The 26,469-nt window shown below is 45.6% G+C and overlaps 1 protein-coding gene across 2 annotated transcripts in view; it reads right to left on the bottom strand.

Moving 5' to 3' along the window:
- Window positions 1–25,094, bottom strand: part of NUDT22 (nudix hydrolase 22) — a 122,672-nt gene extending 97,578 nt beyond the window's left edge. Inside the window, exon 1 of one of the 2 annotated variants that reach the window (XM_069644860.1) lies at window positions 25,013–25,094. The gene's annotated coding sequence lies outside the window, so the exon portion shown is untranslated. The remainder of the gene's footprint in view (window positions 1–25,012) is intronic. The other variant, XM_069644861.1, reaches the window with a different exon arrangement.
- Window positions 25,095–26,469: the final 1,375 nt, after the last annotated feature.

Raw genomic sequence — 26,469 nt, 5'->3', positions numbered from 1 at the left:
TATAGGGTAACGAGGTTGCGGTTCCCCCAAGACGGTAAGTAGAATCTTGACAAGTAAGATGGTGTCCATCGATGAATGGATGGTAGGTGGGGGGATGCAATAAAGGTGCAAGTTCAGCGCTGCCAAGGGTGGGCACACCTATCAATTACCTAAGTGACAGGGGGACCGCATTGACCGCGGCACTGTGTAACCTATGCACAGGTGCAGCAGGAGAAGTCCATGGGGAAAAGGGGGGATCAGGGATACAGAGTCAGGCATAGGTGTGTGTTAAAGGTGCTAATTTAGCGCCAGAGAGATGGACGCACCTACCAAATGTGGAAGTAAAGAAGATGCACAGTGGGGGTGGCTACATGGGGAATAACACAGATAGTTTGAGCCAAAGACACACTGTATAAAAGGACTTCACCAGGAATGGTGGATGTAAATTTCGTCAAACACAGAGGGAAGGGACCAAAATAGCAAAATCACAAATACGCGTAGTGGGAAATCCCTCGGAGTGGGCTGGATCTGGGAACTTTTCAACTCAAAACACGTGACCACAATGGCAGGGAGGTGCAAAGGGGGTTGTGGGGTGGGAGAATTTACTCATCATATGGGAATCAAGACAACTGGAACTGGGTGATGTAACTGCAGGGGGGTCAGCCAAACAAGCCGCCCTACAAGGTAGCAGGAAGGGTGGCTCTGTACCAGTCACATGATCGCCAATGCCCATTAGCAGTGGGAAAGGAACACTGGACGGAGTGGCTTTCCTGGGAGGACCAATCAGACGTTAAGTTCCTAAGCTCTGACGAGAGAGCAACCCCTCAAAGTATCTTCCACAGAGTCAGTGAAGGTCATTATCTAACAGGTTTCGTTGAATGTCCCGTTTCCCACTGTAAAGACTGAAGGGGGGTGCCTGTACTTCTTCTCTCTATATGGTAGCAGAGACGAACAGAGGACCCCAGCCAAGATTCTCTATTTGGTAGCAATGGACGAGCAATCAAGGCCTAGCTTCTCGGGAGGTGATGCAGGTTGGTTCTTAAGTACAGTGTAGTCCCCGAACCCCCACAAAGGAATGTCCACACACTGCATTACTGAAAACACAGTCTTTATATAATTAATATTCAAAGGTATGTACACTATCACAATAACGCACTTTGTACCCGGAAATCAACAACGGCAAATATATACAATTCTAAAGTGGTACCACCAATATTATCAGATCTCATTAAAGTCCATCAACTATAAGGTTAAAATGTCACACAGATCAATAAAAAGGAAACCAGCAATAGAGAGAGGAGGGAAGCAAGATGGTTTACACAATTGGCAGAATACTGGCCCCATTACCTAGACACAGTTCTGTGTGGAGATCCCCCCACCTGGGCAACCTGTAAAATAAAGATATAGCACAAGCCCAGTCCATATATTGATCAATAGTTTATTCTCTCCTATAATGTTTTTACCCCCCCAATGTACCTGGTGGAGTAGAGTTCTTCAGAGAAGCTCCGATGGATGCTTCTTGAGTGACCCCCTTTCAAGCAGGAGTCATGGATCGTCGAGAGGCGTCGAAGAAGGTGAACTCGGCGTCAACGGCGTTGATAAGAGGTTTGAGGGTACCGAGACCATGACGTCGATCCAGGCGGTGCTAGTCGGCGACGTCCTTTGAGGATGAGGTGTGCGGGGCACCTCGGCGATTGATTGTTCAGGACTGCAAAGAGTTTCTGAAGAACTGTGGCCCAGCAAGGGTGTCGAGTCGTCGAAGTCTTGGTGGTCTCTGGGTGGCGGGAAACCCACCAGCGGATTCTCCTCGGCGCGTCGGCGGCCTTGACTTTCTCCAGCAGGACAAAGCGGTCGACGTTGCGGACAAGGGAGTCCTTTGATTCAAATGTTCTTAGGCAAAGGAGCAGGCGGCTCCGGTCGTCGGCGGCACAGCGTCAAGCGGTCCCCTCTTCTGGGGCAACACAACTTCGACGGGCCTCCAGCGGTTACACAAACCTGCGAACCCTGGTCGACGGCAATGGACTTCACCAGCGGCGAAGTCCGGGTGCTTCGCTTTGTTCTCCTCAGCGGTCCCGTCTTGGGTTGGCAGCCTTTCGAGGGTCTGACTTCCAGGGACCTTCGGCGAAGGTTAGCGGTGCTCGATAGTCCCTCGGAGCACGGGAAGAGGGCGCCTTACCAGGTCCTCAGTCTTCGACGAATTCGGCAGCTTTCAGATCAGGTCAAAGCAAATGCAACAGCAAGTCTTCTTCCAGCTGGGCGTCGAGGATCAGCAGTTCCAGTTACACTTCAAGTGTAGACACAGCCTCTGAACAATTTCCACTGGTGAGTGGTCCCCAGATATACTATCCTGTCTCTCATCCACACTGCTGGGTCACACTCAGCAGCCAATCAAACAGAAGGGCATTCATGCAGTCAGTCAGCCAATCAGGCACACAGTGCATTCAGGCCATTTTCCTCCCTCTCAGACACTCACAACAAGGAATGTGGATTGGGACAAATACCCAGCCATTCAACACTACACACTGCATTCAGGCCAGTTTCGGGCAGGGCTGTCTCAGTTTTTGTCTCTCAAATCAGAAACCAGACAGCCACAACAAGAAGTGCATATTGGTCACACACTCCATTCATCCAGGTCCCACCCACAGGGTGTACCCACAACATACAGTCACTGGGAAGGCTCCAGCCAGTCTGGACTGGACTTCACAACAACACCATATATGGAACTTTCCCCCAACAGCTAGCCAGGGGGAAGGGACAGAGTCAGGGCTTCCCAGGACTTTGGGAAAACAAGGTAACAGGCAATAGAAAGCAAGAGGCCACAGGGGCCATCTGGTGTATATGACGCATCCTCAAGAGAAGGGAGGACGATTGGCCGTAGTAGTGTAGAGATATCGGAGCGTACCACCCGATTGGGAGTGGGCGCTGGTGAGGGCACGCGTGCGGTAGAGCATGAGGAGTGGGACGGAATAAAGTGGCGAACGGATCAGCACAGAGGTATCTCATGTAGAATAGCGGGAGTGTGCCGGTTGGTGCATGGGTAGACACTGGACACTCTTGCACTAACAGAGACCAGTGAGCTTGTGGAGAGGGCTGTCAAATACTAATAACAAGTGAGTGGTCAGGCTTGTGGGGAGGGCTGGTGTGAACGAGTGGAGTGGCTGGTTAGGACGTGGAGAGGACCAGAGTGAACATTGAAGGGTTGTGCTTGGGAATTAAGGAGGGGGAAAGAGTTGGGGGAATCAGAGAAAGGGCAAACACAAAGGAGTGGATTAAAATATAAAAAAGGAATTATGGCATATATGGACAGCCTCTTAGACCATATGTGCCGTAAATTGCCCCAGTATCGCAATCGTATAATAAAATACAACTTCCAGTGGGCAGAGGAGACTGCAGGGCAGTGTTTTCACACCTGGCCAGGAAAAGGGACGTTTGACGTAAGATAATAGAGAATACATTCTCATACTCGATAATAAAATATAAAGGATCTAAGCTAATAAGTAGGCAGAATATATTGGGTCTCTGGAAGCTATATAAGGAGACCTAAGAGGACAAATTAAAGAAACAAGTCACACTTGGATGGGACAGGCCAAGCTCACCACCCCCGCCTTAGGGGTTATCTTCCACTTTACGACCAGCCACAGGGTACACTAACCCGCGGCGCAAACATCCAAGGGGGATCAGGGGAAAAGGAGAAGGAAGAACAAAGAGAGGAGAGGCACACACGGTCAAATGAAAATATCTAGCAGATATTTAAAAGAATACGTGTCAGCAAGTGGCTGCTTTGTTCAGTGAAGGAGAGCGGGTAATCAAAGAGGCGGTGAAGAGGAAGAACAAGGCGGACAAGGAGGAGTGGGTATCAGGAAGAACACAATTCAAATTAGATAGGGAGGACGGAGAAGAGGGAACGACAAAAGATGATGAGGGGGACGAGGAAGACATCGTAAGACAAAGGCCAATGGAGTGACGGGGACAATAACGAATGGACACCTGACAAACTAAGGAGAAGGGGAAGAAATGATCGGAAATGACAGGACAACGACAGTTGCGGTAGGGATTGGTCCACCTCCTTACGCAGCAGGAGGACAGGGAAGGTAAAAATGGGGTTAACACAAGTTGTCAGGGGAGGAGAGGCAGGAATGACATTACCTCGACATGCAAGATAGATGTGCCTTATTCAGGTATCTAATAGTAGTAGTCTGCCCATTGTCATGTTGGCTTGAGGCAGGGCCCTGTGTAAAGAATGATGCCAAATCTGCAGCAATGTTTTTAGTGATTGAAGTGTTCGCAAGATGGGGCATGTGTGAAGAGATAAGATCAGATAACGGTCACACTTCGCCAATGATCTCTTTGAGGCGATAACACGTCGCCTAGAAATTAAACACAAACTTTGCACAGTTTACTGGCCACATGTGAACAGGATTGTTGAAAGGATAAACTGCTTGTTAAAAGAACACTTGGCTAAGCTAACAAATACTGTGTGTCAAAATTGGCTTTTTTGGCTCCCCATTGCACTCTTTGCCTTCCGTAACACACCTTCTGTGGGTCATCACTTGACTCTGCATGAAATTGTAACAGGAAGGAGTATGCATGAGCCTGTCGCTCCTTCACGTTCAATTTTAGACGCTAACCTTAGCTCAGAAATCCTTGGAAAGGAAAGGAAAAACTATTTGGTTGAGATGACAAATGTGCTTTGCAACATTTTCCCCGAGGTCCAGCAATCTACAAGCGCACCCACGAACATTGAAGAGAGTGCCAAGCATTCCCACAAACACAGCCACTCTACCCGGGGGATAAGATCTTAATTCGAAACACAGTAAGAAAGGGGAAAGAGCCTCAGTAATCTTCTCAACACACACACAGCAGTGAAGATAAAAGAAAGTTGTGCATGGATCACACCGATGTTCGACAAGATATCAACAGCAGGTTGGAAAGAGGAGGAGTGACTTGACTGACTTCAACACAATTTACTTTAACATTTTGTACAATAAGGTGTTACAGGAAACCCACAATGAAGGTGGGCAATGGACAAGGAAAAAGTGAAGGGTCTGGGACTGATTAGAAGATTATTATATTGTTTTGTATCTTTGTTTTCTGTCTTCTTCTCTTCTCGTATGTATATAAGGATACATTTTGCCCATCAACTGGTGGTGAGTGGGAAACTCGCACTAAGAGGTGTGGCTAGCACACTGGCATTATTAAAGTCAGGGATGGGGTAGCTCTGGCCTCAGAAAAAATATGTTATGGGGAAATGAAAAAAGTGGGACGGGGAGCACCAATGATATCTGCTACGTGTGCTCACCGATTCCACACCTCACAGGAACACCAAAGCAATTCTCGTCACAAGAGGTGACAGCAGATTAGGGAGGGTGTCTGGTACATCTGGCCTTGTGCAGAACCATGGGTATGTTCCAGGGACATATGGTAGAAGTAAAATGGATTGATGAGGGAAGATGTGCACGAGGACAACTTTATACAACTGAAAAGCATGGCCCAGGAGGACAAAAATAAGCACGTGGTTCTAGAATATTAACAGAGAGGGCCCAAAAATGACAACAGGTGGCCACTGCTCATACAAGAATATATTGTAAAATCCTCCACAGGAAGCAATGTGCTAAGGTGCCACACTAGGCCCTTGATGCAAACCCAGGGTTTGGCGCTACATAATGGGAATTGGGCAAGGCACAGTGCCGTGCAGAAGGGTTGGTGGGCTTTGAAGAAAGGGTGGTTAAGAAAATAAATGCTAGATGTAAAAACATTTGGCACAATAATATACATGTTTTAACGTGGATAAACGACAAAACACACATCCAGAAAACATACAACCACTGACAATATTCTCTATGTTTCAGATCCAAGGGAACAATAAGGCTGGGGATGAACACCGGCTGCAGGAGGACGATGGACATCATAGTGTTACAGAAGTGGACCGCTCCTGTGATGGACACTGGGTGTGCGGAACAAGAGCATACGTCCAACTACCACCAGATTGGAAGGGAGATTGTGCAATGGTGACTCTCCATAACCCGAAATTAGTGGTGCCCCGTGCAGATTTGATACCGCTGAATGGGCTGTCCACGGATAAGCAGAAACCAAACAAACCAATATAGGTTAACAAGGAGGAAAAGGTCCAGTAGTAACTATAGCTTGGCCAAGGCCACCAAGACCTTAGAGAACATTCCATCTCATTTGAAACTATTCAGTTCAGCATCAGTTTTCTTCACTTCTCGACTGGTACCCGGGGTGCAAGCTGCAGCCAATGCAAAATGGCTGCAGATCACCTGTTACGAACTGCTCGATCTGGAAAATGCAACTGAAAAGGGACTCAACTGTGGTGCGTGAAGAACTACGAGCTCTATGGTTGATGACCCTATAAAACTGCTTTGTTCTTGATCTTATGATGGCAATGGAGGGAGTGGTGTGTCATAAAATAGGCAGCTCATGCTGTACCGTAATTCCCGCCAATGACCCTACAAATGGAACAATCACAGAGCAGGTAGAGGAAATAAGAACAATACACGAGAGAATGAGAGAGGAGCAAGACATTTTATCAGCATCCTGGTTGGATTCATTGTTAGCCACAAGCCAGTTGGGTGGCCAGGCGAGGTTTAAAATAACTGCCCTTCTGCTCGTCGCAAACCTTATCATGACCTGCATCCGTCGTCTGATCATGCAGTGGTGTAAATGCCACCAGCACAAGAAAGGGTATTCAATGGCAATGCAAAGAAATTCAGGTCAAGGAGGTATTAGACGAGGAAGACCCCATTGTTAATGAGAGATCGAGTGTGAAGAAGAGATCATATTTTCTGCACCACCACCAGACTTCGAGAATTACCATGATATAAATGCCATAAGGCGCCTGTACTCAAGTGTTTCTAGGCGCAACAAGACAAGGAGGGGGAAACAGAGGGAGGACAAAACAGCGATCTTACCAGGCCTTGTCATTCAGATTGCGCAAGTGCAGGGAAGATGAAGGGAGAAGTGCTGAGGGAGGAGGGGCTGGGAGAGTGCAGGAAACTCAAAGTGCAGCCAGCAGGTGGCTCATAAGTGCAGAGCGAGGGGACTGTAGGGGTACAGATACCGAACACAAGTTCAGAGGGTAGCCAGGTGACCAGTGCGTGGAGCAGTTGGGACATCAGCACTGAAAAGAGAAAGCAGAAGCAAAAAGAAAGGTGTTGCATTGCTTCCGGAACTGGAGTTGGCTCTGCTCAAATTTGAGAGAGGCAGGGAGGCCCCTTCCAAGGAGAGAGATCTGCCTCCAACTTGCTCCTTGGAAAAGTGACTGACCCTCAGAGTGTTGGAGGTGGATGAGTGGAGAGCTAGAGAAGGGAGAGGTTTAGAAGAGAGAGTTGGAGGTAGTGCGGTCCAAGGCCACAGAATGCCTTGTGGACGATGCAAAGGGTCTTGAACTCGATCCTTGCCGCCATGAGGATCCAGTGAAGAGATTTCAGAGCTGGAGAGATACAATCACTAGGCTTGAGGCCAAGAACAAGTCTTGCAATCCTGTTCTGGATAAGTTGTAGAGGTCAGAGAGTAGAGGCAGGTCGATTTAGAAAAAGGTTGTTGCAGTAGTCCAGCCTATAGAGAACCAGAGCTCTGGAGACAGTGAGCTTCTGGGGTAAAGTGAGGAAAGGAAGAATACCTCTGAGGTGCAGCTGATAGTTGACTTCTCAGAGAAGTCAGATGTGAGGAGAGGGTGGAGTCAAAGATAACCCCAAGGTTCTTAGACCATGCATTATGGGGGTGTCGGCTGGAGTGTTTGCCTGATGGGACAAAAATATTGATTTTTGGGGAATACCTGGACAGGTATGAGAAGAAGGGGACATGAAGGGTGTGGGTGCATTAAGAAAAGGAGAAAGGGGCAGAAGTATTGATCGAAAGATCGATCAAGGGGGGGCGGAATGTGTTAAAGGTGCTAATTCAGCGCCAGATAGGGGGACACACCTACCAACTGTGGGAGTAAAGAAGATGCACAGTGGGGGTGGATTTATGGGGAAGAACACAGATACCCTGAGCCACAGACATACTGTATAAAGTGCTTCACCAGGAATGGTAGGGGGCAACGATACATTGGATGTAAACTTGGTCCAGCAAAATGCTCTATGATTAGATAAAGGAGGGGAGGGACCAAAATAGCACAATCACAAATACGTATAGTGGGAAATCCCTCGCAGCAGGCTAGATCTGGGAACTTTTTGATTCAAAACAGGTGACCACAATGGTAGAGATGTACAAAGGGGGGTGGGAGAGGGAGGCTCAATTTACTGGTCGTATGGCAATTAAGACAACCAGAACTGGGTGATGTCACTTCAGGGCAGTCAGCCAAACAAGCCACCCTACAAAGTAGCGGGAGGGTGGCTCTGTACCACTGTGCCAGTCACCTGACCACCGATGCCCATCAGCAGGCGGCAGTGGGAAAGAACCACTGGACAGAGTGGCTTTCATGGGATGACCAATCAGATGGTAAATTCCTAAACTCTGACGAGGGAGCCATCCCTTAAAGTATCTTCCAGAGAGTCAGCGAAGGTCATTTTGTAACATGTATCGTGTGAATGTCCCCTTTTCCACCAGCTTCAGGGTGTCTTGTGTCCTGTTCTCAATGGTGCTGGACAACGGCAGTGTATTAAAGATCTGGCGGTCAGCACAAATGTTGCTTCACTAAAAAGATGTTCCGGGGTGAGTTGTGAATAAAATGTACTTCGAGGAGGTGGAGGAGATTGCAAACAAATGAATCCTCCAACTTGCAAGTGTTTCTCCTGACTTCCGACTATTGTATTTCTAGTTATAAAACTACTGTTCATAGTCCATTCAGATGTCGGCCTCTCGATCAGAGCGAATGCAATGTTCGGTTTGATTTATGCTCACCCAGCTGTAATAAACAGCGTTTCCTTTTTGCCCGGTTTATGCTTCATTTTGTGAGTATATGGTTTTTATTATGCACTAATTGTCGGACCCCTGACTACAGGGGCGAGAGGCACATGGGGGATAGAGATAAGGGGCAGGTGTAGCGGGTAGCAAGGGTAGTGTAGCATGATGTGAACAATATAACAGCCATATTTGAGTATAGGCCTCAGTTCTTCTCGCTTTTACAGGCCCCATGTATTAGGTGGACATGGATTTACTCGAGCACTCAGCCTAAGGCGGTCTGCCTGAGAAATGTTGCAAGGTGGCAGTTACCAGGAGAACGTGGCTGTGGTGGAATGGGACCAGAGCCAGGCACCTGGGTGCGTGCTGGGAATTTGTAAGGAATACAAATTAAATACAGGACAATAAAATGCAAACCATAGTGGGGTATGAGGTATCAAAATCACCCTTTGCAGATGAGCATGGGAAGAGGGCTGAGGGGCAAGGGAACGAGCAACAGGGAACCAATCAACAGGAGAGTTTCAATGTCCATCTGTGTCTTGGCCGATGTCTGCAGGGCACCTTATTGGTCAGATTTCGTGTCAATGTCCCCCTTTTGCCAAGCCCAGGTTGTGTTGTCTGTTCGACGGGAACTGACCAATGGTAGATGAATAAAGTTCCAGTGGTCAGCACAATTACGTAATGCTTTGTAGCGCAATTGTGGGGCGGTGTGCAAGGTTTCATGATGTCACGAGGGGTGGCGTTGTGCAGTGGGAGCAAGGAAGGCATGAACCAATTATGATCATTCAATGCATGTCTAGATATAGGGGACTAACGCAGTCCCACAAATCAGCTTGTGTAAGGTGTTCTAAAATGTTTTAAATGTGGTGTATGCAAATGATGTTGCTTATGTATAAAGCTTTGCCCACTGTGGGGGGCGTTGACAGTTCCCTTCATTCAGTTAAATTCCACAGGTCTGTTTGAACTGTGCTTTCCCAGATGTTATCTGGGCCTAAATAAATTGCGTTACTTCTTGATTGGTGTACGCTCCCTCTTGGATTACTTTGCTGTACCAGTCTTTACTTGCTTTGGAGGACCCCTGACATAGGGGCTAGGACTAGCTAGCTGTGAATGGGTAAGAGCAGCCTGCAGTACTCAATGACAGCACAGCGTGAACGCAAATCCCATCCGTGTTTCTAGTTGTCTGCTTTGCACATCCAGTGAGCAACTGGGCCTGTGAGGAGGGGTGTGCCCCAGCGGCTTCTGCCACCAATCCTGCCTGGGAAATGTGTGACCTGATCCAGATCTGCATCACAGGCACACTGTAGATAGACGCAAGGCAAAATAATAAATGTACATGAAGTTGCCCTCCACCTTTGAAGTAAACCATCTGTTGCTTCCTCAGGCAAAAAATATATATATTTGGAAGGATAGCACAGGGGCAAAGAACTTGCTTTGGGAACACGAGGATGCAGTGCAATATGGATTCCGTTTATATTCCAGTGCTTAGAAGCTGACATTAAGGAAATTATAAAGGACTAAAGAAAATAATAAAATTGATATTTTCTAGGGGTGATGTCATGAAGCTTCTGCTTACATTGTAAAATAAAAAAAACTGCAATTACTGTGACCTGCAACACATCCTTCCCCTCTATCTCCCATCTAACAGAGAAAACGGTGGGTTACTTACGAAATAGGCAAAACTGAAATGTGATGGCTGGAAGGTTTCAAGTCATTCATTACCACTGGCAGAGCTCTGGGTTAGAGGTGTGTGTTTGAGGCGCAATGTTTAGAGGCTGGTACTGGAGACTTAAGATGTTGTACTAGTGGCTTGCGGATGTTGGGAGAGGGTGTTTGAGACGTAATGTGTTGTAAGAATTGAAATGCAGATGTAAGATGTTTGAGGAGGGTAGTTAAGACTCCCACTGATGGGGTGTTGAACGAGGGTACTGGAGAAGTTGCTAGTTTGCTTCAATTGATGTTGATGATCATGGAGAATGCTGGCGACTTAAGTTGCTGGAGGATAGCACTGTGTAAACATGAAGGTGTTGGAGCAAGGTATTAGAGGTGCAAGGAGCTGGAGGGTGGGAGTGGGTACCAGACATGTAAAGCTGTTGATGGTGGGCCCTTAGCGACTTGCAGTGGAGGGTGGGGTGCCAGTGGTGAAAATGGTTGGGAGATATTCAGGCTCTGGGTGACTGGCGGGAGTAGGTTGGTGTGAAATGTTTCAAAGTGCACTATTGACAACAAAATCCATGCACTTATTGTTCAAGTGGAAAAGAATGAAGTGGTACAGCCTCAGATTGTCTTCTGGTTGGACTTGTGTTGGGCAGTTGATGTTTCCAGTCTGTGGGCAGACACTTGGCTAGCACTGGATGTCTGGGCTTTGGGGTTTAGGCCTCTGAGATGCTCTGATTCTTTACAGTTTAGCCTGAGTGATGTACAATAGTCCAGGTTGTTGTGTTGGATGTCTGCTTATATTCACAGTCCTTTGGAAAAATATGGGCCACACTGATATTAACGCTACATATGGTGATCCAGTCTTATATGAAATATAGATCATCTCACAGTAACATCGTAACCATATTGTTCTTAGTCTACTGAGGAACAATGCTATGTGATGCCACTTCCTGTTTTGTCAAAGGGCGAAAGGTTGTGTGCCATCACTTTCCGTGATGCCACTTAGGAGTGGGGTGAAAATGACATCACAGGAAGGGGTCAGATGTCGAGGGTCGCATGATGTCACATCCGCTACCGCTGGCATTTTGGTGAAATCACATCCCAGCCGAGCAGAAAGTGGTTTAAAATAATGTTACCTACCAAATGCGCATTAAAAGTCAACATTGCCGGAAATTTTCCAAAAATGTGCCCCCCAAACACCACTCAAATGTTTGTTGCCAAAAGTCACACATTGCCTTTTCGGGGGGCAAGTGGTGTCACCAAGGGGGGTGTGAGGGAGGTTGTATATACCACACCAGGTGACACACCCCTAGTGAAGCCACTGTTTTACTGTATAGGCTGCATCTTTGAGCAATACAAACGCAATTGCTCAAAAGGTGCAGCCTATTATCAATTCTAGCAGAGAGCTGCCATTTCAGTCACCAGCCCCTCTGCAGCGCTGGCAGGCCCCTGCTGCTACATTTCATTAGCAGGTGTGAAGTAAACATCCCCGGCGCTTGGCCCGGGTGACAGAGGAGCCGGTGACTGAAATGTATATATTTTTCATTTATTTAATTACATTTATAAAGCGCGCAACTGCCCTAGGGCATTGTGGCGCTGTTACAGCATATTCACTTAGGTGCAGGCAAAATCAAAGGTAAAGCTCTTAAGTACACGTTCATTACAGCTTAGACAATATTCATGTTCCTTGGTTACAGTGGAACAGCAGAGTGGATACAAACTATTTGAATAGTATGGCTTTCAGAGCCTTTCTGAAGGCTAAGAGGGAGTTTTTGTTTCTGAGCTTGGGTGGTAGCGAGTTCCAGGATTTTGGTGCTAGCACTTCAAAGCTGACCCCGCCGGCTTTGGCTCTGATGAAGGCGGGGATTGTAAATTGGTGAGAGTATAGGTCCCGGTTAGGTCTGAGTGATTGTACACAGTGTATCCATTCGGCTAAGTAGGGGGGTGCTGATTGGGATAGACATCTGTGTGTGATTGTGAGTGCCTTGAACAGTATGCGTTTTTTGATAGGGAGCCAATGGGCATCTTATCTGGCCTGAGAGATATGCTCTCTCCTGGGGATACTGAGAGCAGCTCTGAGAGCATCATTTTGCGTGATTTGTAGCCTGTTAATGTTTTTGGCGGACGTACCTAGCAGGAGGACATTGCAATAGTCCAATTTTGCGCCTATGTTAGCTCTAGCAATGTTGAGACAATTCTTGCAGGAGAGATGGGGTTTTACAGCATTCATGATTTTTGTGGTGAGGGCTGCTGATGACGAGATATAACTAACTTGTCTGTTCATAGAGAGGGTGGAGTCCAGAGAATCTTAGAGTTTTTACAGCAGCAGAGACTGTGATGACAGTGTTCTCAATGCTGAAGTTACTGTATTTGCTGTCTAGTTTTTTTAGGGTCTCCTTGGGGGCTACAATTAGGATTTCCGTTTTATCCCCATTGAGACAAAGGCCATTGGCCACCATCCACGCCTGGATGATTGCATATATCTGCTGTAAGGTTTTGAGGTCCTCCTCATAGTCACCAGATAGTGGCAAACAATTTGTGTGTCATCGGCATAATTGGTAAACGTTATGCCGAGACCTTCTAGGTCATTAGATAGTGGTAAGGTGAAGAGGTTATAGAGGGTGGGGGAGGTGCATGAACCTTGATGCATCCCACAGCTAATGGGAGATGGAGCAGCTGATGCCTGGTCTGAGAAGACCCTCATGGCTCGGCCCTCCAGGAAGGAGGCTATCCAGGTGGTGGCTTCTTGGGAGAAGTGGGCAGTCTGTAAGATGTTTCCCTAGAATTTTGTGGTCGACCAGGTCGAATGCTGCCGACAGGTCAAGGAGCAAGAGAAGCGCAGACTTGCACTTGTGAATTTTTTCTAGAAGCAAGGCTGATTCTGTGCCGTGCCGAAGGCGAAAACCAGATTGCCTCTTGCCCAAGGTGTTGTTCAATTCCAAATAGGACTGTATCTGTAAGTAAGCAGCCTTGTCAAGAATGGCGCAGTGGTGTTCTGTCTGTAATTGTTCGGGGAGTCTGGGTCCAGTATGGGCTTTTTTAACAGTGGCCGGACCCAAGCTTCCTTAAGGGAGGATGGTACTGTGCCAGAGGTGAATGAGGCATTAATAAAGGTTGTAATGAAGGGGGCTAATGCTTCAGCACAGTCTTTAATTATGCTTGCAGGGCAAATATCGCCCTTACACAACAATGGTTTTATGTGCTTCATGATTAGTAGGACCTCAGGGTTGGTTACTTCTCTGAAGGCAAAGGGTGTCGGGGGTTTTGAGTCTGGGGAGGTAGATGCATCTGGCTCAGCGCCAGCGTGTGTTGGGGGCGCAGCCTTGGGCAGACTGTTGGAAGTTGGCTTTAATTTTCTCTTGGAGCAAGTTTATCTTGTCTAACATAGCGTGTTGGATGTTGTTACACCATTTTTCATCCTTTACGGTCTGATGTGTAGACGTGGGGGGGAACAACCAGTACATTGAAAATGGCAAATAATTCCTTGGACTGGGATTTTGCATTGTCGATTCTGGAATAGTAGGCAGCGGCTTTTGCTGTGGCGATAGCATTTTTATATTGCTTAGCGATTGTGAGACATGTCTCACGTTTCGGGGCAGAGGGGCAAGATTGCCATTTATTCAGGGCTTGTCCTTTGAGAGCTTTTAAGTCAAGTAGGCCCTGGTTGTACCAGGAGTTGGAATGTTTGATGCTTTTTGCTCTATTTATTTCTAGTGGGGCGATGGCGTCAACCACATCTTTGAGAACTGTGTTGTAGAGCTCAGCCAGTTCTGGCAGCTCTCGGTTGAAGGAAACGCCAAGGAATTTGGTTTTGGAGCCAGCCTAATCCTTTCGTGTAATGACGATGCCAAGATAAACCTGGTAGCTTCCCTAAACTTAGCACTTTGTGGGGCGTGGGGGGTAAATTGGATAAATCTCTGAGGCAGTCAGTCTCTCGCTGCTGGAAAAGCCAGCATATGATTCAGCAAAGCTTTGGTTAAAAAGTCCCAAAGCTATTAAAAGCCCTGCGAGCGCCGGCTGCCAGCTTCTGTGGATTCCAGCCGCACACCTGAGAGCGCCAACTTGCACTGAACTCCAGATGCACTGACAGGTTGGAACCGGGCAGCTCGCGGACAGGTAGGCCGCTAGCTCACTAATGAAAACGTTATATAGCACTTCATACAGGATTCCTTGTTGAAAGCGCTGTAATAAAAGATGGTGTCATTATCCGACTTAGAGGTACTCTATCGACGCCAGAGGCATGAAGGGTAGAGTCGGCCCCTGCCAGCAATTAAACCAGTGCTTGAAGGCTGCACAGAGATAATGGCAGCATGTGCATAACCCGCAGAGCTTGCCTGCAGGCAATTAAACCACCCTGAGTATGGTAGTGTGATGTCATATATAACAAGCTGTAGTCGTTTTTTTGTTTGAGCTATTATGTGGCTGAGCCACCTTTAAACCAAAACCATAGCATTACAGTACAGGTCGGGAGAAATGACATACAAGGAAGGAGGGACACAAAGCTTGTAGGTTTTTGGTTATTTGACCCCCCTGATTGACTGCCTATGGCCATGGTAATCTCTACGGCCATTCCCACCCAGTTCCTGACCCTCCCTGCCCAAAACACCTCCTTGTGGGATATTTCAGCTCGATTTAAACAAGCTTTGCCATCAAACGTTGTGCTCCAGTACCTGCCAGTGTTTCTTCAAAGCAGTCTTTTGAAAGTTAATGCTTTGTAAATGCGCTACTTGTGTAATAAAAATGTTAAAACCAGGTCTACCTTCAGCCACTCGATTATAAGCACTATGTGTGTATTTTGCGCGGTCCTATTAAGAAAGATGGTAGACAGCCGTTTGAGGATCAAATACGCTCTCCCTGTCCCTTAGTAAAGAAAGCGAGTAGTATGCTTCCCCAACTCTGGGAAACACAGTCCACTCCACTTCAACGCTGCGCCAATTTCTGCTGAACTTGATACAGAAATGCAGCAGTGCGACGAAAGACCACAATCTGACAAAATAAGGCCGCCCGTGCACAAGGATATACTGATCATTGCCCCAAACACACTTAAAGACCTGGGAAAATGGGTCATTTTCAAAGAGACGGATCCTACTGCAACTAGTCTGTTGTTGAACAGAACTAGCTTACTTGATATTTTTCAAAAACTTCCATACTTTGGTTTAATTCAATCATCTGATATTTCTTAAATCGAATTACTGAAGTGGGGCAGCAAACCAAACTGGGCACTTGTCGAATTTACTTTTCCCCTATGTTGGCCTATTGAAAACTCATGCAGTTTTATTTTCTTCTTTGGGCCTTTTTTGATAGCACGTAGAAAAGTCAAGAAATCAAATTCTAAAGTAAACTGGGAAGAAGACATTACTCTTAGTACCCATCTTGACCCAAATTATACAGAGAGAGAGACGCGATTAAAACTCTTCAAGCCCAATGTGTTAAAGCTATGGGGTCAAGTCATTATTTAAAACCATCTTCTTATCTGTACGCCCCTTAGGTCTGTCTAACATTTTAATCGGACAGGATGTTAATTATTAACCTTTATGACCCCTCCCCCTGGCGGCCTTAGGACAAAAAATAATTCAAAAGATTTTGGAAATCACGCAATGCAGGTGGTTTGTATCTTTTCCTATCACCTATATAGTGATTACTGGCGATTTCAATAAAAGAGATCTACACTTCGAGATCTTGTCAGGCTCACCAGGCTCTAGTTCATGGTATAAATTAACGTACCACTTTGATTTGTTATTCAATGACTTTTCTTTTTCTGGCCCACAATCAGGCAATTATACTTGGTCAAATGGAATTGTCAGATTGCACATCGATTATGTCATGACACAGTCTATCTACCACGAAGCTTAGCTGTGGATCGACTGTGGGATCACACAATAGTTTGAGCGATCATGCAGTCCTAGGATGGTCTATGGATGCAAAGGGCCAGACTAAACAAAATATTAGAAAATTGGACTGAACTACGAATTTTCAAGGCAACAGTTTATGTTGGTCAGCCAAGAATATTCAATTCATTAATCATTTTCTGCCAGAAGAACAGTTGAGCGTGATTGAAGCTTTGAGCCTCGCTAACTGGGACCTTTGTAAAATGATCACTACAATAATGCAACCGTTCGCCCAAAAAACTTTATATTAAGAAAAATTATAATTTCTACATTGCAGTGCCCCTTTCGATTCTATTATAAAAGACAAGTAAAACTCGCTTCGAAAGGAACGTGCAATTATTAGAGCCAATTTTGCCCAGAACCAACAGGAAAAACAAAAAGCCCTTAAAATTTCGACCTCCAAATATAGAAATTGGCTCAGACAAAAGCACTCTACTAGAAACTCAAACTGGTTGAGACGGTTTCATTGGTTAAAGACTAACAACGCAAGTAATTGTTGGTCTCGATATAACGATTTCGTAGAGCAACGCCTCCTAGTGAAAATCCAATACCACAAGAGGTTTGGTGTAGAGACATCTAGGAACTTTATTTTACCCCGGATAACTAGGCCCTCGAATTTTCAAACAATGAGCACTGATGACACCACTGAAGCCCCTACGCCAGAGAATTTTTTCAATTCAGATTTTTTTGAAGACAATCTTCTTAGATTAGTAGGTAAATATAAAGGTTCTGGAGCACCAGGTCCGGATGGCGTACCAAACATAGTTCTTAAAGGCCGCCCGGAACTATGGGCCAAGTTATTGAGTGCTCTTTTCCAACATTTAGAGCAGACCGGAAGTATTCCAGGGAGTTGGCAGCGATCTATATTGGTCCCAATATTTAAAAAAGGCAACAGACTGGAACCATCTAATTATCGTCTATTGGCAATGACGGACTCCAGCCCAAAACTATTTGCCAACATTATTTCTAAGAAATGTACCTTTTGGTTAGAGGATAGAAAAACTCCTTAGCGTTTTCTAAACAGGATTTGAAAATCTTGTAGCACAATTACAAACATTTGTGCATTCCAATTTCTTAACGCACAATATGTAATTAAGAAGGGTTTAAACTTATTCTGTTTTGTGGACTTCTCAAAGGCCTTCGACTTTGTTTCAAGACCTAAACTGTGGGCCAAGCTGAAAGAATGGGGAATTGATTCCACCTTGTTATATTACATCCATCAACTATATTCCAACACCTCCATATCTGTCATCATGAACAGGGAAGACTATATTCAAATGGCCCCCACGCACCTCCAAACACCAGGATGCTATGAAACCTTACCATCAAACCCCACCACCAACATTAAAGAACAGGCAGACACCCTCAGCAACAAATGGCATCAGAGAGGACAATTGACAGATGACGAGGCTAAGTACCTCAAGACAGCCCATCCCAGGATTCCGACCATTTACTTCCTACACATTGTACACCAACCATACATCAAAATACCGGAAGGGAGACTAATCGTTAGTGCAATTTGATGGATCAATGAACCAATGGCGAAAACAGTGTCATAGAAAAGGAAGTCCCCAAGATCCAGACATACTTGCGGGATACCATGCATACACTGGCAGTCCTGCAAGATGTAAAATGGGAACCTGGTTATTTACTGGTGACATTGGATGTGAAGGCTTTCTACACATCGATTGAGCACACACAGGCTCTTGATGCAATAGACTATGCATTTTCAGAACCATCATACTATTCACACTTAACCATGACCAAAGAGATCCTGGAATTCTCACTTTCCAACAGCACATTTTTGATGGCACATTCTATAAGCAAAAGAAAGGAATAGCGATGGGGGCAACATATGCTCCAGCAATTGCCAACTTTTTTATGAACAGATACTAACAGATCCATGCCTTCAGCCATGATAACTACAACAAACATATCCATGAATGGTATAAATTCATTGACAATATTCTACTCATTCGGACTGGCGGCAAAGAAGAACTGCAAACTTACAAAGCATACCTAAACACAAACAGCTTTCGGATAGAGTTGACTGGAACAGAGAGTGAGAACACAATTGATTTTTTGGATATCAGAATCTCAGTTAATCCAGAAGGCATAGAAACCAGGACCTACAGGAAGCCCACAGAGGTTAACTCGGTCCTCTTCTCCACAAGCTGCCACAAGAAAAAGGTGATGGAGAACATCCCAAAAGGCGAATTCATCAGAGCAAAAGGAACTGCACAATGACTGGAACATACCAAGAAGAATGCAACCTACTACAGGACAAATTTCTGGAGAGAAGATACAAGATATCCATTATCAAAACTGCAATCAACAAGGCCAGCGCAATCCCCACAGACAAGCTACTTAAACCAAAGACGAAGAATGACCCATCCCATTTAGAGAAATAAATTAGATTTGTGACAGAATACAACGCAGGCAGTTAGAAGTTTCATAGAATACTTAAAAAACACTGGTACATTCTTGGAGTTGATAAAGACATAAAGGACTGGGTTTCTAATGAACCCAAAATATCCTATTGCAGAGCACCCACCTTGAAATGCATGCTCAGTCCCTCATTTATGGAGCCACAGTTAACTGAAACAACAAATTGGCTAATAAAGCAAATTAAGCCTGGATTCCATAAATGCACTGACCACAAAGACTGTACGCTTTAGCATGATTTATGAAAAAAGTATGGAACAGTTCATCAACTGCAGGTCAAAATAGGTCATCTATGTAATCATCTGTATATGTGGTCTGGAATATATCAGGAGCACTATACGGGAACTACGAACAAGGATCAGGGAACACCTCAACCAATTAAAATCAGCAGATGCCAGAAATCCATTATCTATACACTGGCAAGAGCAACATGAAATGGATAACCAGAAAGGGATCCAATTTGTCAGATTGGAAATGATCAGAAGTGACATTAGAGGAGGCAACCTGGCCCCGAAACTTCGTCTGAATGAGGCAACACTAATCTGCAGAACAAGAAGAACATGGCCTCAACACAGAACATGAGTTAAATGTATTTCTATGACACAATAATATGTTTGGATCTAATCTACAACCTCTAGACCCTGTCAGATTGTAATATGCTTGTCACACAACATGGACCCCACCAATCCCAATGGTATTTTAGCCAGCAGCAGCCTTGAACGTGGGGTAAATGCATCATGGCACCCCCCTCGTTTCCCCTCTTCACTCTACTGCCCATAGTCGCACGCAGTCAGATCCATTTATTCTTGCAAAACAACCATGTAGGGACATATTGCTGCACTGCCAAGTGACCATACATGTAATCTGTGGCCGCACCACTTAGTGAATCCCATAATATTGGGCACACCCACTCTAACTGCTACCCTTAGCAACCACACTGCAGCGCCGCCCACATGCTGGTTTTGCTATTGCATCTACTGGATTCGCCCCAGGCCTATGCCATGCCACACCCCATTGCTCCTTAAGGGATTCTGTACTTCCATACAAACTTGATACCGAGCCCGGTGGCTGCCCTTTCCCACAGATAGCCCACAGAGCGCCAACTCCCACTTGGCTCTTTCTGGGGTACTTTGTCCTCTTGTCCAATGTAATACCAAGGAACCTGAGTTTCTATGGCCACCGGTCCACATTGAGCGCCACTTGGGTACCAGCCCTCATTTTCAATTTGATACCAAGCCCCCTGCTCCACCTTATCAGTCAAACCCACTAGCCAACTCGCACTCCAATGGCGGAGAACCATCGACAGCCCACACACTTCTTAGCAAACCGTATCACCAAGCCCAGTAGGGCTTATTATGCCAAGCAGCAGAGCTGTGATAGCTCTCACACTGTTTACAGCTAAATGAGTCACCCAACTCAACCGGGTATAATCTGTTTAGCTGTGCTCCACAACTACATGATGTTCACTAATAGTGGTTGGCCGGTTTATACACCATCAGCCCCATTCCTGTGACAGATATCGATCTCGGTCCCCACAACGAGCATTTCAACCTCACAATCACTCCTAGATGCAGGTGGAGACCACGTGTCAGCTCTGACCAATCCCTGGTCATGACACCTCGGCCTAATCACGATCACCTGGTGGAGCCAATCAGATAGCTCCTTACATAACTCAGACCAGGAACTCCAGTCGAACCGAACGACCGGCAGACCATGCCACAGTGTTAAGCAACACCGCAGGAAACAGGTAAGCGGGACGCTATTCCAACCCTGGACACCCCGTCACCACCAGAGCCACAGCAGACACATGGCTCCTATTTTTATTGGCCCCTCTGCAATCCGTATGCACAGCAGCACCAGCAGGGGGGCACCAGGCATCCACGCCTTTGATTCCGTGAGATGTAGTAGTCACTAGGTACACCCCGATAAGCACACATGTCCAAAACCGCAGGACGCCTCGGGGTACCGCGTTTTGCTCTCAACCGCGACTGTTGGCACCTAGGCACCTAACGCATGCCCTTATACTGTGCCTCGAGCACCAGCACCCACCCTACTCCAAATTCCCAGCACCAGCGGGGTGACAACATGCATCAACGCTCACACCTCGCCTAATGCCAACACCAGCAACCTCTGAACGCCTGACATCATACCGCGCTGTGAGCACTAGCACCCACCCTCCTCAAATCCCTGTACACACTTGAACGGATGCACACTACACGTGTGACTTTGCACGGTCACCAACCCGGGGCTAGCATTGTGCAATTAATAACATGGCAAGCCCAGGCACACGGGCCCCACCGTAACCAACATCCTAGCCAGTTGGTGCTATGATCCTGTGACCTTCACGCAGCAACTACATTTTTCCCCAGCCCCTGCCTCGATGAAAACTGACATCTAAGTCCATGGCACGGATCACCAGCACCCAGGCACTTCCCACAACCATTCTAATACAACCCAACCACACTAATGCAATGCCAATACGTCACTGCAATCCAACCCATGCCATTTTCCTTTTCACATATGCACCTAACCAGGAAGTGATCTTCAGCTTGTGGCTATACGCCCTCTCCAATTTCACTACTCAAGACACACCTAAACCCTAGGTGAGCATGATTGTCTAATCCTTATTTAACTCATATACTTTATTGAACCTACAGTATGCATCCCATAACTAAGCTAACACACTCTCCTCTCGTTCTTTCTCCCCTTGTGCACTAATCTCTCCTCTCATTAATACAGTTGTGATGTATTCTCCAATGGGCGAAAAATGCCTCCTGTCACTAATACAATTGTGATATATGCGTATATTATCCTATACTCAATTGATGTGCGTTGACAACAGTATGGTTACATTATGTGGATATATTTGCCCGAATTGCCTATTTGGCCAACCCTTTGCTTTGTTCAAATATTACATGATATACAATTTTTGTCTTCACGCTATGCACCGAGATCACCATCATACTGCATTTGTCACAACAATGGTCTGTTTTGAAAAATGCTACCCTAAAAATCCTGTTAATGACTACAGCCTTGATAAAGACCTGCAAATGGTCGAAACACGTGTCGGCACTCATGGTGAACAATAAGTATTCAATAAATTACAATGGTATCTAAAGCAAAACGTGTGGACTACACCTACTACTCATTTCAGTAAATAAAGTGAATGCATATAAAATGTGCACAAGCTCCATACTAGTAGAAACATGAAACAAACCTCCATATCTATACGCTCAGCAGATGGTGATTATTCAGACTTTTGCCAAACTAATAGGGGCTTGAGGCAGGGCTGCATGTTAGGTTCCATTTTATATAACGCCTACACTGTGGAGTTGGAGCAAAACCTGCATCAGCCTTGTAACTTTCCTCCTCAGATAAATGACACTAAGGCCATCAGTTTGTCATATGCAGACGATATAATATTTTTTGATCAAACTTTGATCGGCTTGAAACTTTGTTGGTTGCACTACGAGAATAGGCAAAAGAAAATATGATGATAAACACCTCAAAAACAAAGACGATGTGTCCTTGTACTATTAAGCACTTTAAATGGAGCATTGATAATACAGTGTTGGAAGACACACAGTGCAAGGGGATGGTGGGCGGGGGAGGAGGCATGAGGAGTGCAGTGGACAGGGAGGACCAAGTTGGTTAGTTCGGGGAAGGGAGCCAGAGGGCAAGTGCTGGCAAAGGATGCTGGGGGACCGGTAGTGGGTGGTCTGGCCCCTGAAGGACTATGAAGGGACCAGGCGCCAGTTGCAGTGGCAGATCGAGAGTTAACAAGAGACGGGGTGGGGAGGAGAGGGAAGGAAGAGGGGAAAAGGAAAGTCTTGAGAAGTTTCCGGAACTTAAGAAGATCCGGCTCAAGTCTCAGCATACCAGAGGGAGGAGCCAGCCGAGGAAAGTTAAATGTTATATGTATTAACATTGTAGGCTTTGGAAGTTGTTTCTCTAAATAGATAACTGGAAACATGTTCTTTCTAAAGAAGCCCTTGGGCTGCAAAAACATAGAATATCCTTTTTAGGATTCAGCTGTTGACACATGCTCTCGAAGCAGGCCCAGTGTGTTAGATTAGCCTAGGAGCAGTTGGGTGAAGTAAGGTGAAACCCCGGCTGGAGTAAAATTTTAGCTCTGAGTCAATGGCCTGTTGTAATACTATATGGGCTGTAAATGTATAAAGATGCGCCTCTTGTCAATGGAGAGAGAGAGAAGGATGTTCACATGGTGGCTTGAAACCATGCTTAATTCGCTGCAGGGGAATAAACCTGTCTCTCTGAGCTGTAAACCAACATTCTGTTTCAGCGTTTCATTTTGCCTTAAAGTTATTTTCTGAACACAGGCGTGAATACTAGAAGCATTTTCCCACATAACTATCTCACACTTTCTGCTTGGAGTTGGAGCCGAAGAGGGGAAAGAGGCAGGTAGAGGAAGAGGCTGTAGCAGTAGTCTATCCTAGAGAGAACCAGGGCTATGGAGGGGTTGAACTTTCAGGAGCATGTGATGTGTGGTGTTTTCAGGAAGCAGTGATTTGAAATGAAGGGCACTTTCAGAGGGAAGTCAACACGGGTCTAGTCGCAACATTCAAAGTTCAGTGAATTGACCCAAAACGGCTATTGTAGAAGCAGATTCTTTGAAACAGTTTCAGTGAAGTGGAATCAGGCTTGGGTCTATTGGGCGGTCGAGCTCTACAGCGAATGCACTTTTGGACCAGGTCACTGCGCTGTAAAGTCATCCCAAATGGCAGCTGGGTACTGTACAAAACACCTTTGGTGTTGACATAAGATGGCTTTCTCGGTGGAAGGCTGTTACAATGGCATCAATCCTAGTGTTTAAAGGCATTGCATGATAAAGGATGCTTAAAGGGGCACCGAATAATAACCCTGTAATCCCCGCTAAGAAATTATACGGTTTAAAGTGGGACATTGAAGTAGAAACGGGGCATAGCTAAGATTTTTTTATGCCTTTGACAATGGGATCCTTACGTGAAAGTAGCATGTGATGAGACATACACCTGTTGGTTTAATTCGTCTGCATTCATTTTTCTGGCAGACGTTTTTTCCCCCACCTTTGCACAACTTTAAAAACAATAGTCCCCAATCATATAGAAGATGAACTCGGACTTAAACTGGGAGAGGGCTATTTGCTCTTGCTTCGCAAAAAGCCTTCTCAGGCTTCAAGTCAAGAACCTTCTTTGTAAATCGACCCCAATGTTTCTATGTGAGTGTTCATGGAAATACTAGTACAAAAAAAAAAGATTATACTATGAACTAGTCTTCTATTACTGATTTTCTTGTGCTTAATTGTTCTGAATTAGCACTTCGTGTGCCTTTGTGGGTATGGATTGGAATAATCGGTGAACAAAAATAATCATGTAGATTTTAAGACCTTTGCTTTCAGTGGCACTCTTTTCAATGCATCCAACGTGTCCAGATATAGGCCCAGTCAAGCATTTGTCATGGCACGTGGGGGCTCATGAATGGACCACCCTTGCTTACAGTTGGAGGGGTGGACACAGTCTGGGGCACCCTTGTGTTCCTTAAAAAAAGAAATGCTCTTTGATCCGATGGGGCAGGCAGCCGGAGTGGAGCTGAAACACTAAACTGCCACCAAAAGAAAAGTTAGTAGTTCTCTGTCAGCAAGGTGCTAACGCAGATGAAACCAGAGTAAAAGAGGTGATAACACCGATGGATGTTGGGTGCTATCAAAAGCCAGTCTGTAACCTGCTTTAAAGCGCGCATTTAAAGTCTTCAGTTGAGTTGACAGAAGCTGGCAAAAGGCAGCCTGTAACATGAAAACAAGGCAAAGTGCTCATTTAATGCCATAAACGAAATATGTTGCTGTGCAGTAGCGGAAATGGGGGCATCTGCTTGCCCTCTCTCTTCCCCAAGGATCTTGAACACATACACAGAACAACAAAATCTCAACACTGTGGCACTGTTAGGCACTGAAATGTTCTGCTTGGTCTTCCGGACCCGTCCAGAAAAAGATATGCAGAACCCTAATTTGCACAATATGGATTGACATGATCAGAAGTGACATTGCAGTAAACAACATTTCAAGCAGTGACATCAGTCTTCAGTACTCTATGACACCACTGGTGAAGACATTAAAAGAAGTTTTCAAGTGTAGGACAAGAGAATAATGTGCTGTGCTCTATATAAATACTATCAGTACCCACCTGGCGTTGCCCGGGTCTATAGCTGACATGCACGTGGGGATCTGCTATAGCCTGGTGTATGCGTGTCCCAACTTCCTATTTTTGGAAAAAATAAAGAACAAAATCAGCAATCTCCCGAAATCACCAATACTGATAACACGGGGCCCTGCCCAGTGCAGGGCGAATGGGTGGGGTTGGTCAGATTTCACTATCGCCAGTATACTCCAGAATGGTATGCCGACCATGGGCCAATATTTCAGCCCATCAATTGTTATGGGGCTGCAGCCAACCCCGAACATACAAACAAACTTTCACAAATATATATAGATTCACTATTATTAATATGCAACAACTCAATAGTTTAGTAAACCATGAGGGTTTTTCTTCATAGGAAGAATTGCAAACTAAATCACTTCTAGCGACACCCACAGTCAGCTGTGCCCAGGATCACACATTTCCTTAAAGTGGTGAAATCAGTATTTGGACCCAGGCTGTGCTTTCACCACTTGACTACATATCTTCCCAGTGATAGGTCACAAATATTTTTTAAGGTTGGGTTTCCAGTGATGGGTCACAAGGTTGGCTTTCCAAAAACAAAGGAATTCGTTTTTCTATCAATGCCTTGAAAACTACACAAATAAGAAACCAACCTGACATTATATACATTGTTATAGAAATAGGTAAAGCAAAAAGACTTGTATCGCTTTATGCTCTCCCCCGTCAATGAGCAATTGCAATGGTAGCCTGCAAAGGAACGTGGACCTAAAAACAATATCATTTGGTTTTAAAAAGGATATTCACAGTGAACAGGAATTTCATATAAGGTAATCTGCTTGAGCCATTATTTTACACAGCATGCAGCATTATACTCCCCTTCCATTTATTGTCACCCATGAATTGCACTTTCTGAGGGACAGCAGTCCTTACACGGGCACCCCTGTGTCTGTATCAATCTCTAATCAGTTTATTGAAATGAGGTTGACACAAAGCTGAACCTGGGGGCCCGGGGGAAATCAGTGGAAAAGGCGTTGTTCTTCCTTGCGCTTTGAACTATCACATGAAAAGTTTGAGCTGGGAAGACTTTGGATAGCTGATCCTGCGTCAGAGAAGAAAAGTCGGGCCTTATTCCTGTCCCGAGCTGGCTGTGTGTGAAACATGGCCCATGAAATTGGGACAATCCCGCAAAATGCTGGATGGTTGGCCACCCTACAGACACACCCAGCCCTGATCCCTGAACTTAGGTTTCATCTGGGCCTGTTTAGTTGCTAACTTGGTATTCGGTGAACACAGAAAGCTCCCACAAAGGGGATTTTCGTCAACCATGTGGATCTTTTTGGCCCATTTTAATAAAACCTTATCTAACTGGCTACATTTTAATTGTTTCTCTGTTCATTTATCTATTGCAGCTTCGACTGCGTATAGTTAGCCATCTAGAGCACGCACTGGCTCACCTCAAATCACAAATATGATCCCCCTTT

The sequence above is a fragment of the Ambystoma mexicanum genome, chromosome 2p (genome assembly GCF_040938575.1).
Source record: "Ambystoma mexicanum isolate Mex_15411 chromosome 2p, UKY_AmexF1_1, whole genome shotgun sequence".
In the NCBI taxonomy this organism is placed as follows: domain Eukaryota; kingdom Metazoa; phylum Chordata; class Amphibia; order Caudata; family Ambystomatidae; genus Ambystoma; species Ambystoma mexicanum.
The sequence above is the reverse complement of the archived record's forward strand: the minus strand, read 5'-3'. Positions and strand labels throughout refer to the sequence as shown.